This window comes from Camellia sinensis, chromosome 11 (genome assembly GCF_055761805.1).
Source record: "Camellia sinensis isolate YWXY chromosome 11, ASM5576180v1, whole genome shotgun sequence".
In the NCBI taxonomy this organism is placed as follows: Eukaryota; Viridiplantae; Streptophyta; class Magnoliopsida; order Ericales; family Theaceae; genus Camellia; species Camellia sinensis.
The window spans coordinates 85,818,506-85,832,029 of record NC_138971.1 but is presented as its reverse complement, the minus strand read 5'-3'; the positions used below and the strand labels follow the sequence as shown (position 1 = coordinate 85,832,029).

The 13,524-nt window shown below is 35.0% G+C and overlaps 1 pseudogene across 1 annotated transcript in view; it reads left to right on the top strand.

Moving 5' to 3' along the window:
- Nucleotides 1-12,336, top strand: part of LOC145802461 (calcium-transporting ATPase 3, endoplasmic reticulum-type-like) — a 116,969-nt pseudogene extending 104,633 nt beyond the window's left edge. The window contains exons 12-18 of the transcript XR_014344581.1: nt 198-252; nt 451-536; nt 3,095-3,165; nt 4,359-4,464; nt 4,580-4,633; nt 9,596-9,644; nt 11,808-12,336. The product of XR_014344581.1 is annotated as a calcium-transporting ATPase 3, endoplasmic reticulum-type-like (transcript). The remainder of the gene's footprint in view (nt 1-197; nt 253-450; nt 537-3,094; nt 3,166-4,358; nt 4,465-4,579; nt 4,634-9,595; nt 9,645-11,807) is intronic.
- The last annotated feature ends 1,188 nt before the right edge of the window (nt 12,337-13,524 follow it).

Below are 13,524 nucleotides of genomic sequence, written 5' to 3'. Positions count from 1 at the left end.
AAACAAAAATTAAGCGTACTAATCCCCCCTCAAAATAATATTACAGTTTCCACAATTCCATAATGATGGTTCTTTGTTTCTTGTATAATTCATTGAATTGTGAATCTAGTAGTACGTTCGAGTGTTTTTTTTTTCTTAGAAAGGGAAAAACTTTCTGATTTCTATGATTTTACTTTTTTGTTTGTTTGAATGTGCAGGTTAATGAAGCTGTTGTCAGTGGTTGGCTATTCTTTCGTTATCTAGTTATTGGAGGTATAGTCTGTTAGCACTTCTTTGTTTTTCACCTTGTGGTCCAATTTGCAGAATGCTTCTTACAGCATACCCATGAGAGAAATTTGGATGAGTATTTCACATGTTCACTATTCAAGTTTTGCAAAGATCAATAGCAGGAGGTTGATTTTAGTTCAATTTTTTGAACTGTTGTATGACTGAATTATTTGGTTTTTGTAGCTTATGTTGGACTTGCCACCATTGCGGGATTCATATGGTGGTTTGTTTTTGCTGATAGTGGGCCTAAATTACCAAATGTTGAATTGGTAAGTTCTATCTCATATTAGACTACTGTGTGATATTTGCTGCATTTGTTTTTGGTTTTGTATGACATCAAACCATGCTTTTGAAAGTCGCCAACTTTATAAACTCAACAAAATTTGACTTCAGATTAGTGTGGATAGAACTACATACAGGCAAAACGAGGCGATGGCACCCTTGAGTTCACTAATTTCACCCACATATATATTTCTGTACATGCATGAAAGATGAGAAATACGTTGTTTTCCATTATTGGCCTCTCGTGTTTTTTATTTTTTTAACAAAATTTGTTTAGTGGCCTCTCCCAGTCTCTTATATCTTGTAGGTGCTCCACTGATTCTATTTTTTGTGTTGATAAATTTTGAAATTATCGTTGGGTTTCCTAATTAATAACTTCCTACATTGGTTAATTATGATTTGTGCCTTTCTCTATCTTCTCTATGTTTTTATGGATATAAACTATTAATAAAATACATATATATACACGCATGCTACTCTGTTTCAAAGGGTTTGGCTGAATGGTTGGGTTGAGCAAGGGGAAGAGGTTGAAGGGTACGTCAATTTGGCCCCTCCCAATATGAATCCTGGTTCCACCCTTGCAGATTAGATGTCTTAATATAAATAGATCCAAATTCAAAGAAATACATTTTGGAAGAATAGTGAAATATTTGACCAAATTTCGGAAAATCCAGACGTAGAATTTAGACAGAAATGTCTTGAGTTTTATTTTATTCTTATTTAAATTCAGGCTAAATCCAATAGAAAATTCAGCTAAAGATATTTAAGAATTTAATTCCCACTTTAATCCATAAAGTTGGAAATTCAGTAAATATCAGATTAGGATTGATTTCAAAATTGGCTATGTTAGAGACTTGTCCCACGTTGCTTCTCTAAGCCATCCAAGCTTGGTTCATGTGGCCTAGAGGTTTCTTCACCTATAATTAATTAATTTTGAGTTAGATGTCTCCAAATTTGTTATAAGTTGACTGGAAAAATGTGGTTAACCTTGCATCAGTGTCCCTATTATGAGTTGATTTATCGGTTATACACATATTAAAGCGATGGTCTACAAATTTGAGGACAAGTTTATGTTCACACTTGGCTTGACATATTGTAAATGGAATTGCTTCACTTTCTTCTTTTTGGCTTCCCTTTATATAATTTCTAATGGGCAAATTACATATACCTCCCTCGAGGTTTACCTAAATTATAGATGCCCCCTAAGGTTTCGAAAATTACAGATACCCCCTCCCCCCTGAGGTTTATATTTTCATAACAAATTGCCCCCTGAGGTTTATATTTTCATAACAATTTGCCCCCTAATTTGTTATGCAAAACCTTCAGGGGGGTATCTGTAATTTTTCAAACCTCAGGGGTATTTATAATTTTGCTAAACCTCAAGGGGGTATATGTAATTTGCCCATTTCTAATTGTCAATATATTTGTATTTGATCTTTGAAATTGCTATAACTTTACATCTAGCTGTGAAAATATTCTAGCTGCCGTCTGGGTTGTGTGTCTTTCAGTTTCTATTCAGAACCAAATTATACAATAAGCAACCATGCAGAGCTACGAAGCGTGTGTACGGGTATGTGTATTGGTACGATACCGGTGAGAGTCGATATGGTAAAATCTAAACAAAGTAGGGTACAAGTACAGTTAGGTCCGGTTATAAAAACATATTTTTATTTTTAATTTTGAGTAATGTAATACAAAAATTAGTTTAATGCTTTAGTTTGTTAAGAAGATCCAACTTACAATTCATATTTAATGGCAAAAAGTAAAGGTATAAACAAAAATTACATGTCATTATATTAAATAACTTACAAGTCATAACTTAGTTTTAAAATCATGCTAAGCTTAAAAAAAGAACAAATAAATAATGTCTAATGAAACTAATTTTACCTCTATATAGAACAAAATATTGTTTTGATTGAGGTATGCTATGGCTTTAGTGTACTAGGTGTGTCTGGGGTACGGCAAAAAGTAAGAAGAAAAAATTTGGTACATTTTTCGTGTACAATATGCATGAAGAAGTACCATACGAAGTACAAATACCCATGGTTGATAGAATCATATGATTCACGATTCGATTCATACGATTAGATACAAGTTTCAAAAAAAAAAAAAAAAAGATTCGAATTGTGCTGTTGAATAAGAAATTGATTGAATCGTACGATTCAATTTACGATTCACTATGATTCATTGTGATTCACTACGATTCATTACGATTCACTACGATTCAGTTCTATTTTTATTTTTGTTTACATAATGCATGAAACAACGTCGTTTTCGCCAAACTATGAAGATATATTGAAGAGATACGTGGTACAGGTACAATACGTGGTACAGGTACAATATGTTTGAACTTAATTATTATTATTATTATTTTTAAAAGGACTCTGCTAACACTGCATATGTCTTTTTTTCAACAATAAGCATTCGGCATTTTATTGTTGATCCCATGATCTGCATTGACAATGGTTTGATTTTCTGTTCAACAGAATTATTGGTTGTGCATGCCCATAAATTATCCTTTTTCTACACTAACATTTTGTACTAGTCAATGACAGTGCTTGTTGTTGTTGAGATGTTCAATGCATTGAATAATCTCAGTGAAAATCAATCTCTCCTGTAAGTATTCACTTGAACCTCAAACTTCATCTCAACTTTGATACTGTCTCTGTCCCCATATCGATTCATTTGAATGCTGAATGTGTAACATGTAAAAACATGGTTATAGCTAGTTTCTTGGATTTCCATCTTCTTCCCATAAGGTACTGTATAAAATCAAATCAGGGAAGAATAAAGATTTTTAGGCCTTGTTTGGTTTGTGTTTCTCAAAAAATTTTGGGAAAAATTCTCTACAAATAAGTTTTCAAAAGTAATCAAACCAAACAAATTTTTCCAAAATTTTTTTTCAAAACTTGTTTGGTTTACGAATTTTCTAAACAAATCTCTCTCATACACCTCAAATCAATCACTTTTTCTAAAACTCTCTCAAAATAATTTTTCAAAACATCTTTTGAAAAAAAACCAAACCAAACAAATTTTCGTACTTTTTATCTCAAAACATGTTTCTCAAATACAAACCAAACAAGGCCTTAATTTTTCACTAATACAAGTGGCCATGAAACACTTTTAATGGTGATAGATTTGGAATACTGCTTTTCATTAAGATACTACTTATTGGCTTCTCAGAAGTGCAGCAAACTAAACTGCATGAAGAATACCATTGAAAATAGTGTTTGCAAAGCAAAGTGTAGTTGAAAGGCTTTGAAAGAACAGAATTGACCACTTGTAAATTTGGCTGTTCTGTTTCTCCTACAAAATATATATATATATATATTTAAATAAACAAAAATAAAATAAAATCTCAGCTGTTCATTTGACCCAATGTTTCCACAACCAAGCACATTCACACTTGCAGGTCTGAAGACTCAGCACACACACAATGCCAAAACTTCCATCCTTTCAATTGGCCTATTTTAATGCATTTGAGATGCTGAAATCCTCAGACTCCCTTCCAAATGTAAACAATTTTCTTCAAATCGGGAAGTTTATTGTTGGAATTCTGTTTGTTCTTTGTACTATATATTTATAGATAGAAGGTGCAGAGATCAAGGCTTTCTTTAAAATTCCTGCTGTATTTGTTGACCAATGATAGGTTCAGAGTCAGCTATGTTAACCATCTTTTATAATTTCAAGCTACTATTATAAGTGAAAGTCATATTTTTGTCTTTCATTCTCAGTTGTAGATGTTGTTGTTTATTCAAACACTGAAAAGGAAAATAAATAAATACCACTAACCTGTACTTTATTTTTAGTGTTATCCCGCCCTGGAGTAATCTGCGGCTTGTTGGTTCAATTGTACTGACCATGCTCCTTCATATTCTTATCTTGTACGTGCGACCTCTGTCTATTCTTTTTTCCGTAAGTGATTTATCTTCTACTTCTATCTATTTACTGCAATTTCTTTTATATGATTCGACTTTTTTGCCCCCTTACATAAGGTTGTTAATTAAAATATTTGAATTTTGTGTTGCAGGTGACGCCATTGTCTTGGGCTGAGTGGATTGTCGTTTTGTATCTTTCATTTCCTGTGAGTAGTTTGATTACATTCCTTGTTTGCTGATGTTCATATTCTCTCTGAGTATCGGCGCTTATTATCTTGCCATGTTGGTACATCTTCTGCTGCTAACTGCGTTATGATATTGTTAAAATTAATAGACAAATGACATGAATTGCTACTTTTTTCTTGTTATTGATAGAGAGTGGTATTCTCTGCCCCTGTCAAATGTGTTGCACATGTGTACCTGATTACTGCATTTCTCTATTGTGGGTTAGTTTCCCTTGGAATGTAGGTGTTTGGTGTAGCTTATAAGCTGCTTTTATCACCTTTTAACTTATATTAAGTTAAAAATGAGTATTTGGGGTAGCTTAATGGGATCGATTTATGGCTTAACACAGCTTATTTTGGCCCCAAATAAGCTGTTTATTGCAACCACTGAAAGAGGTGCTTCTCGGCTTATAGTTTATGCAGAAAGCTGTGTTAATGGGTGAAATTATTTAAACATCCCTTGGATTTTGCAAGAATTACAGCTGTGCCACTATATGAATATCCCAACCATTCATTTCACTGCTTCTCTCCCTCATGACTCTCTCTCTCTCTCTACTCATTTTCTTTGATTCTTTCGACTTGGCAACATGACTTGCCGACAACTACCGAAGATGGGTGACGATGCGGCCGACAACTTCTGAAGCTGGGTGACGACAATCAGATATGTGTAACGAAGGCAACTCGTTGCCTAGATGACAAGCACCTGAACTTGTTGATGATTTTGGTTCAATTCTTTACTATCTTTGATCCCTTTGCTACAGATTTGGGTTTGATGATTTTGGATCACAACCACCAAATAGATTTCGATTTTGATTTGTACTTTGCTTTCTACGATGGTGGTTGTTAATCTGTAGCAATTTATGGAAGAATCCAATCCACAATTTAGGGTTTTTGTAATGACTTTGAGAAGAAAAAAATCCAATTTACGGATTAGGGTTTTGTGCAGTTCATGATGCTCTAGTCATGGAACAACGGGAATTCAATCGATGTTAAATCAGACCCAAAAACTATTGGGTACATGTATAGTACATGTCACGACCCGAACCCGCCCCTATGGGTTAAGGCCATAACCGGCCAGTAATCACGAGATTACCTACGACCTCAAACCAAATAAGACAAAACTCATCAGAATAAAGGAGCCAAACGGAAGCAAATTTAAAACTTTGTCCATAGAGCCGTGCTTATATGCACATCGTAACATTCCACATTTACATATGTTAATAACTCACAACAGAAAGTATAGTAGCATAAGGTTCTGTACAAACAGGATCATTCAAATCTAAGTCAACCAACCAAAACTATACACAGACGTATACCAAAGTCCTCGCCAACATGACGAAAATACACAGAATGGCAAAAGGGCAAAGACGTGTCTCGTGCGTGAGACACAAGGGCTGACTCTTCAAAACTTTGGTTGTTCCATACAGACTTCACTGAGGCTGGGTCTAGACCTCTCTTGGCTCACCTACAAACACATGAATGAGCGTGAGCGAAAGCCCAGTGAACAATATCAAATAAAGAATATACATTGGAATAATATACCTCAAACGGCCTTGGGCCTAGTTTATATTTCTAACTAATACACACATACATAGACATATGTAAGTTAGGTAATTGCGGTTCCAAACACATCATACGGCCTCGGGCCCAATTCATTAGTATCATTCAGGTCAAACTGGCCTTTGGCCCATTCATACTTTCATGTTAAACTGTTATTCATGTCAAACTGTTATTCGTGTCAAACTATCATTCGTGTCAAACTGTTATTCGTGTCAAACTGGCCTTTGGCCCATTCATTTATTCATGTCGAAACGGCCTCTGGCATTCATTCATTCTTGTCAGAACGGCCTCTGGCCCATCCATTCATTCTTGTCAAAACGGCCTCTGGCCCATCCATTCGTTCTTGTCAAAACGGTCTCTGGCCCATCCATTCATTCTTGTTAGAAAGGCCTCTGGCCCATCCATTCGCTCTGTTAAAACGGCCTCTGGCCCATCCATTTATTCTTGTCAGAACGGCCTCTGGCCCATCCATTCGTTCTTGTCAAACGGCCTCTGGCCCATCCATTTATTCTTGTCAGAACGGCCTCTGCCCCATTCATTTGGTATAGCAAACATTGTCCACCAATCGAATCAGCGAATCTTATAAAACTTACACGGACGTAAGCAATTGGGCAATAACATATTTCAGATATCTTTGTTAAAATATTACTCATAGTGATCGGCTGGTTGATTTGGCCTGGAGCTTGACCCTACACATCACATAACACATATGGGTCACAACCGATTCAATCCGTTCTTTAATTCACATATTCCTCTCTAGGCTTTATTCTTATTCTTCTAACTCAATTACAATGCTCAATGCATGCCTAAGAGTACTTAGAAGTGACAGAGAATGGAAAACGAAACTCAGAATGTCTTTTCAAAATTTCAGAAAACAGGGTCCCCGCTCGAGTGTGGACTTCCCCGCTCGAGCGGACCCATGAGGTCTTCAAAAGTGCTGGATGCATCAAAATTACGCTCGAGCGTGAAGTCTGGCGCTCGAGCTGAAGGTCTGTCTACATAGCTGCTCCCCGCTCGAGCGTGAACTTCCCCGCTCGAGCGGACATCCAAGTCTGCAAAAATACTGGAAGCACAAAATTCACGCTCGACCGGACATCAAATTTTTTGGGTTTTTCAGAACATGTTCTTGAGCTCCAACTCGACATTCAATGGTTCTAGATGCATGCTTTTGGCTCAAACTTCACATAATCATATACTAACACGGTACCAACACCAAATTACAACACGATGGAGCTCAATTTCACAAATTAATCACATGTATGGCTCAAATTGACCCAAACTCATCACCAACACATTAACTTTAAACATTCAAGACCAATACCTCCATGGTTTGTACTTGCATGTGGAGGATACTCATTATTCTCAACTTAATTGGTGAAGAAATGATCAAATATATGGACTTAAACCAAAAATTCAACATGGATCATATACATTGTGCTCAAACATGGAAATTTATAGCAATTCCTTACATGCATGTGTTCTATGACTTTCAATTCAACAAAACCAATTCATTTCTGTTACAAATGGTACAAATGATGCTCCAAATCATGAAGCTACACAGAACTACTCATGCATGTAAGGTTTGATGCTCCATTCTTCATATTTAACATGCTACATGCTAGAACACCCAAAATTGTAACAATTATGCACATGCATGTTCATTTTAACTTCAAATTCAGCTCAATCTTAGCCATGAGCTACCATACTACTTGATTTCACAAAATTACATAATTCATAAATCAAGAATTGATTACTCACCTAGGAGCTTCAAACACTCAATGTTCTTTGAGTTTTAACTTCCAATTTCACAATCTTGGATCAAAATGCATAACTCCTCCTCTCTCTCTAGAACCGGCCCTCTCTCTCCCTCTCTAGAGAAATCTCAGCCCAAATGGATAAAAGAGAGGAATTGAGTGCGTTGTGCCCTCTTTTGTAAGTCCCACTAGTCAAAATTATTAATATTAAATAATTGGGCACTTAATTGATCATTCTGAATCTAATTATTTTGATCCGAATCAATTTTCAATCAAATTTCACCGTAGGCTCTAAAAATTATGCCAATCACGATGGCGCAATCAATTTCAGGTTCTGTGGCCGATAAGGCCTTCAATTTAAATTCCAAAGCAGATAATCAAACAGATATTCCTATGGTGAACAGATAGAAATTCAAAACCACATATATTCATATAAATGGCACTCAAAATCATATCAAACACATAATCATATGCATAAGGAGGATCAATTAGCATAATACGGAACAGGGGTATCACAGTACAAATTGTAAAGAAACATCCCATTATTTGGCAAAATATAATCTTACTGTGAGACATGTTCTTTGGAAGGAAAGCTTTCCTCCATAGCTTACCCACATATCCAGATTGCAGTCTTCCTGTGTGTAAAAAAATTATGAAAATAGTTCTGAAAATGAAATTTTGAAAAAAAAAATTATTTTTCACAATTTTTGCATTTCTTATAAGGGCAAAATGATAATTACACAATGAAAGGTAGTATACAACTTATTCTAACAAACACTACCTTCCAGCTTAAATGTATAATCTAACATCTACACCAAACAAGCTAACAACTTCTATTTAAAGCTATAATCTAATAATCTAAAAACGGCCCCTATGTAGTAAAACTGATGGACGGCTAATATGTTACTTTCCCATCCATAATTGAAATGTAGGGGATGTATATACCACATTATTATGGAGAAGCAATCTTGTTATTTACTTATTTATTAGACATGCCTTTGGATCTAAATAACTCATTCGACACTTGTCTTAGAAAATTTAAAAATGAAAATCATCAACAACAATCTCTAAGTCAAATAGTTGGGTTGAATTTATGTTTATAGTTCCATTGTAGTGTTTACATTTAAAAGACTGGCATTGAAGGATGCCTTGCTCTATGATTGGAATTAGCAACATCTTTACATTTAGTACCCAGACATTAACGCCAAATTCTATTTACTTGTTGAATGGGTTGTGAGAGTTAATAAATAGGGAATTTCTTCAATGAGCCTCAAATATGGTGGTGGCTTAGTTAAATTTTCAAATCACACTTTGTTTTATGGATAAAATCTCATTAATTACTTTTCTTTGTTTCCTTTCTAGTTGTCACCGTGTCATGGTAGCTTCTCTTCCATTACTCAGAATAGCTTTAATGATGTCTTCAACTGATAATTTTCACCCCTTTCTTGAATAACTTCAGCTCTTTTCCTGAATAGCTTAGTGAAACCTACAGTAGCAAGTAATATCTTATATGTAGACTATTTTGTTTAATTGTTTCTGATTTAAATATAATACACTGCATCACTTTCTGTTTCATATTTGGATCTCTTTCTTACTTGACATTACTTACGATATTGTCAACCTGGCATAGGTTATTATAATTGACGAGATACTGAAGTTCTTCTCAAGAAATACAAGTGGTGAGGTCATCTTAATTATTTTTTTTCCAATTTTATTATTATTATTATTATTATTCACATGCTTTGTGTAAATTGTACTTACATGTGTGTTATATGGACTCTTTTATTTTCCCCGACCGTGCCCATGGAATATAATAAAGGTAAGAGTGCCATGTGTCCAACATGTCCAACACCTAAGAGTGCCATGTGTCCAACATGTCCAACACCTGTAAATTTAGACACTTGAATCTTCTAATTTTTTACGATGCTTGAAAAAAAATGAAACTTACATTTGCTATTAAAGACACATTTCTAACCTCACACATGGGTTAGAGAGGAATATCACGTCTCTTAATCATAATTAATTTCATGTACATTTCTACATAATTTAAAACATCTTATCTAAGTATATTATATTATATGATATGTTATATATATATATATGTGTGTGTGTGTGTGTGTGTGTGTGTGTGTCCATGATGTGTCTCCATATGTAACTTTTGGACACATCTCGATATCCTAAGATTAATGGTTGTGAATGTCCAACTTTTGGACAGATACCTGCACCCGATACTCATATCCAATTCCATGTAACATAGACTACACCCCTTAGGTTTCTAACAATCACAACACCCTCTTATGTTTCTGAAAAAACAATTTTCCCTTGTGATGATGATTGCAACAGAAAATTTACATATTTTATTATTCATAGTAATTCTTACTTTGTTTGAGGAAAGCATTTTGTAATTAAAATATTTTTATGAATTTTTTTTTTTTTTCATAAAATGTTTTCCTATGTCTAGTTGCGACTTTGAAACTAATGTATTAGTTGTTGTATTAGTGTTAGTGTTAGTGTTAGTGTTAGTGGTAGTAGTAGTGGTAGTGGTAGTGGTAGGAGGAGGTGGGGCAGTTGGTGTTGATGGCGGTGGGGTGGTAGTCGGGTGAGGTGGAGGTTTTGGTGGCGGAGGTGGTGAAGGTAATGTTGGCGATAGTGGTGGTGGTGGTGGAGATGATGGTCGGGTTTTTGGAGGTGATGATGATGGTAATAGTGTGGTTGTGTTGGTAAGACTTAAGTTCGGAAAACATTTTCTATCTTTTGAAATTGGAAAATATTTTTTTCCCAAATGAGCTTGTTTTCCATTGACCGCCACAAAACATTTTATGTTGCTTTTGCTTTCTATAGTATCTAACTCTAGAAAATACGAAAAATATTTTCTGCCAAAACAAATGGAATGTTATTCCAATCCTAACTCACATTGAGTCATCAAGTTACTCTGTCCTAACCCCATTAATAGTGATCACCTCTAATAGTCATTGCCGATGACTACCACCCTATGAAGCATCGACACTTCAAAATAAGTGCCATATCCGTGTCGGACACGTAGACACTTTGGGGACACGTATGGGACACACCACATGGCGTGTCGCCTTATTTAATTAATTTATTTTTAGGGAATACTTTGGGGACATGCTAAATTGTCTATTTCCCCATTTTATTTAATGCTTGTGATGAATATTGAATGTTTATTATTTTTTTCTTAGATTTAAATACTTAATAGATCATCCATAAAAAATATAAACTGTAAATGTTAATTTGAAAGTGCTTTTAAAAAAAAAGAATTAGAGTTAGTTTTTCTTAATGTTGATTGATTGTGAATATAATATTAATCTAGATAGCAAATACATATATATATATATATATATGAAAACATATTTTACTGTCGTGCCCGTGTTCTCATAATTTTGAAATTGCCGTGTCCCGTGTCTGTGTCCATGTCCGTTTCCGCATCCGTGTCTGTGTCTGTGTCAACGCTTCTTAGCTACCACCCAATCAACCATCTCTAAAGTAGACCCATCTCTCTGTGTGTGTGTGTGTGTGTGTGTGTGTGTGTGTCTGTCTGTCTGTCTCTGTCCATAACCCATTGCCATGCAAACCATCACAGACCACAATTTATAACCTACAGACAACCTCGTCCATAATAGTCTAATAGCTAATCCTGTTCAAATATATTTTGCCTCGTATCAAGCTACTTCTATTGGGAATTAGATTATATTAATTTCACCCTTGGGAGGACAGGTTGTCTTACATGGGATGAGATTTCTGATGCCCGCTTTGAGTGTTCTATGTCCACAATAATCAAAAGATACACTAACATATTTTGATGGTTGTTCTTCTTGTTGTAGGAGCACGATCCAAGCTCAGAGTGAGAAGAGTTGATATACTTCCAAAGACAGAATTACATAATAAATGACAAGTGGAATATGTACCAAATTTGGCGCGACGTTCAGGTTGGCCTACTAACCTACAGTTTGTTGTGAAACACCATTCAGTCATGTTTCTCTCTTCTGCTTTCATCTGCATTGTGCCGAGGAACTACCCAAGATGTTTCCAATACAACTGCACAGACTATTCCAGTCTGCTGTGAGTTTTATTCTCATTCACTGATGCCAATTGGCTTTATATGTTGTAAGAAATAGAAAAAGGACAACTGCTAGTATTCTCGGATCTCATAGACTACTTTTCTCAAAATGCTGTCTGACTATAATTTATAGAATTTAAGGGGTTTTGGTTTGGCATAGAACAAGTACTACTCACGACCGCCTTCTTGTATACAATTTGCCCTCAAAATACATGGTCCTGAAGTTACGGTGAAACAAACATTGTTCAGATTGATTTTTTAAGCAGTTGAATCTTTGTCCATGATGACTCAAATTCTCGTTGCCAGAGGTTGCTTTTTCTTTTTAAGATAATGGAGGTTCATGGGCTGCCGAAGATTTATATTTTATTTTATTATTACAATGTATTACATACTAATGAGTCACAATAACAATATATGTCATTATTACAAAGAAAATTGCCACCCAAGATTGATCATAAAGGTTCAAGAGACATCTACCTTTTAAACATAGCAAAGTTAATAGTGTTGGTGAGATATGCTGGCTAGTAGTAGTTGTATTGTACCAGGTTGATTCAGCAGCTCTCAAACTGCCAATCTTGAAACTTGGCAGTTGGTTGAAGATGGCAGTTTCGAACCAGCTGGATGGGTGAGTTGGATTTTTTTGGCTTTGTGAATTTGATTACACTAGAATTTTGGCCTTAATTTAAATAAAGAAAAAATCAAAGTGCAAAGTACACTAGTAGTCACTTTATTAGGAAAAATTTGTCCAAAATCCCTCCCTTGAGCCATTCTTTGTTGAAAGGAACACTAAAACAATTTTTATTGTGTAAAGTCCATTAAGATAGATTTTTCTTTCAAAGACACCAATATTGTACAGGTGCATTTTTATTGACAAATTTACCTTTTTAGTTGAATTCAGTAAACATTTCTGCACAAACAAACATGATCTCTTCTTCTTCTTCTTCTTCTTCTTCTTCTTCATCTTCTTCTTTCTGATGATTGTCAATATCAATTTCAATGTCATTATCGTTGTTGCTGTCGTTATCATCATTATCAGAACCAGTGGGAGGAGAAGGATCAAGTCGAGCAGTGTCGATGGCCCATTGGACCAGTTTCTGCACTCCATCTTCATCCACTCCATCATCACTTGCAATTGTTCTGTTACTTATTGGAACACAGTCGAGGATCAGAAGAAAAAGAAAAGCGAAGAAGAGAGGTCTTGAGAGCAGCAAATTGAGCAAACAGATCATATTTGCTATAGTTGATGTTGCTATCAAAGCTGTAACCTTCTTCCCATCATCACTGTGATCGGTTGTTGTTTCATATTCTGTTTTTTTTTTTTTTTGTTACTGTCCTGTTTAAGAAGACAATAAAGTGTTACTTTGATAGTCAGTAAAATGTTATTGTGAAATAGAGTAAAAATATTAATTTTATTAAAAATTAAAATACTAAATTAGTCGCTAAGAATATTTTGATAATAGTAGTATGTGTTAGACTTTTTA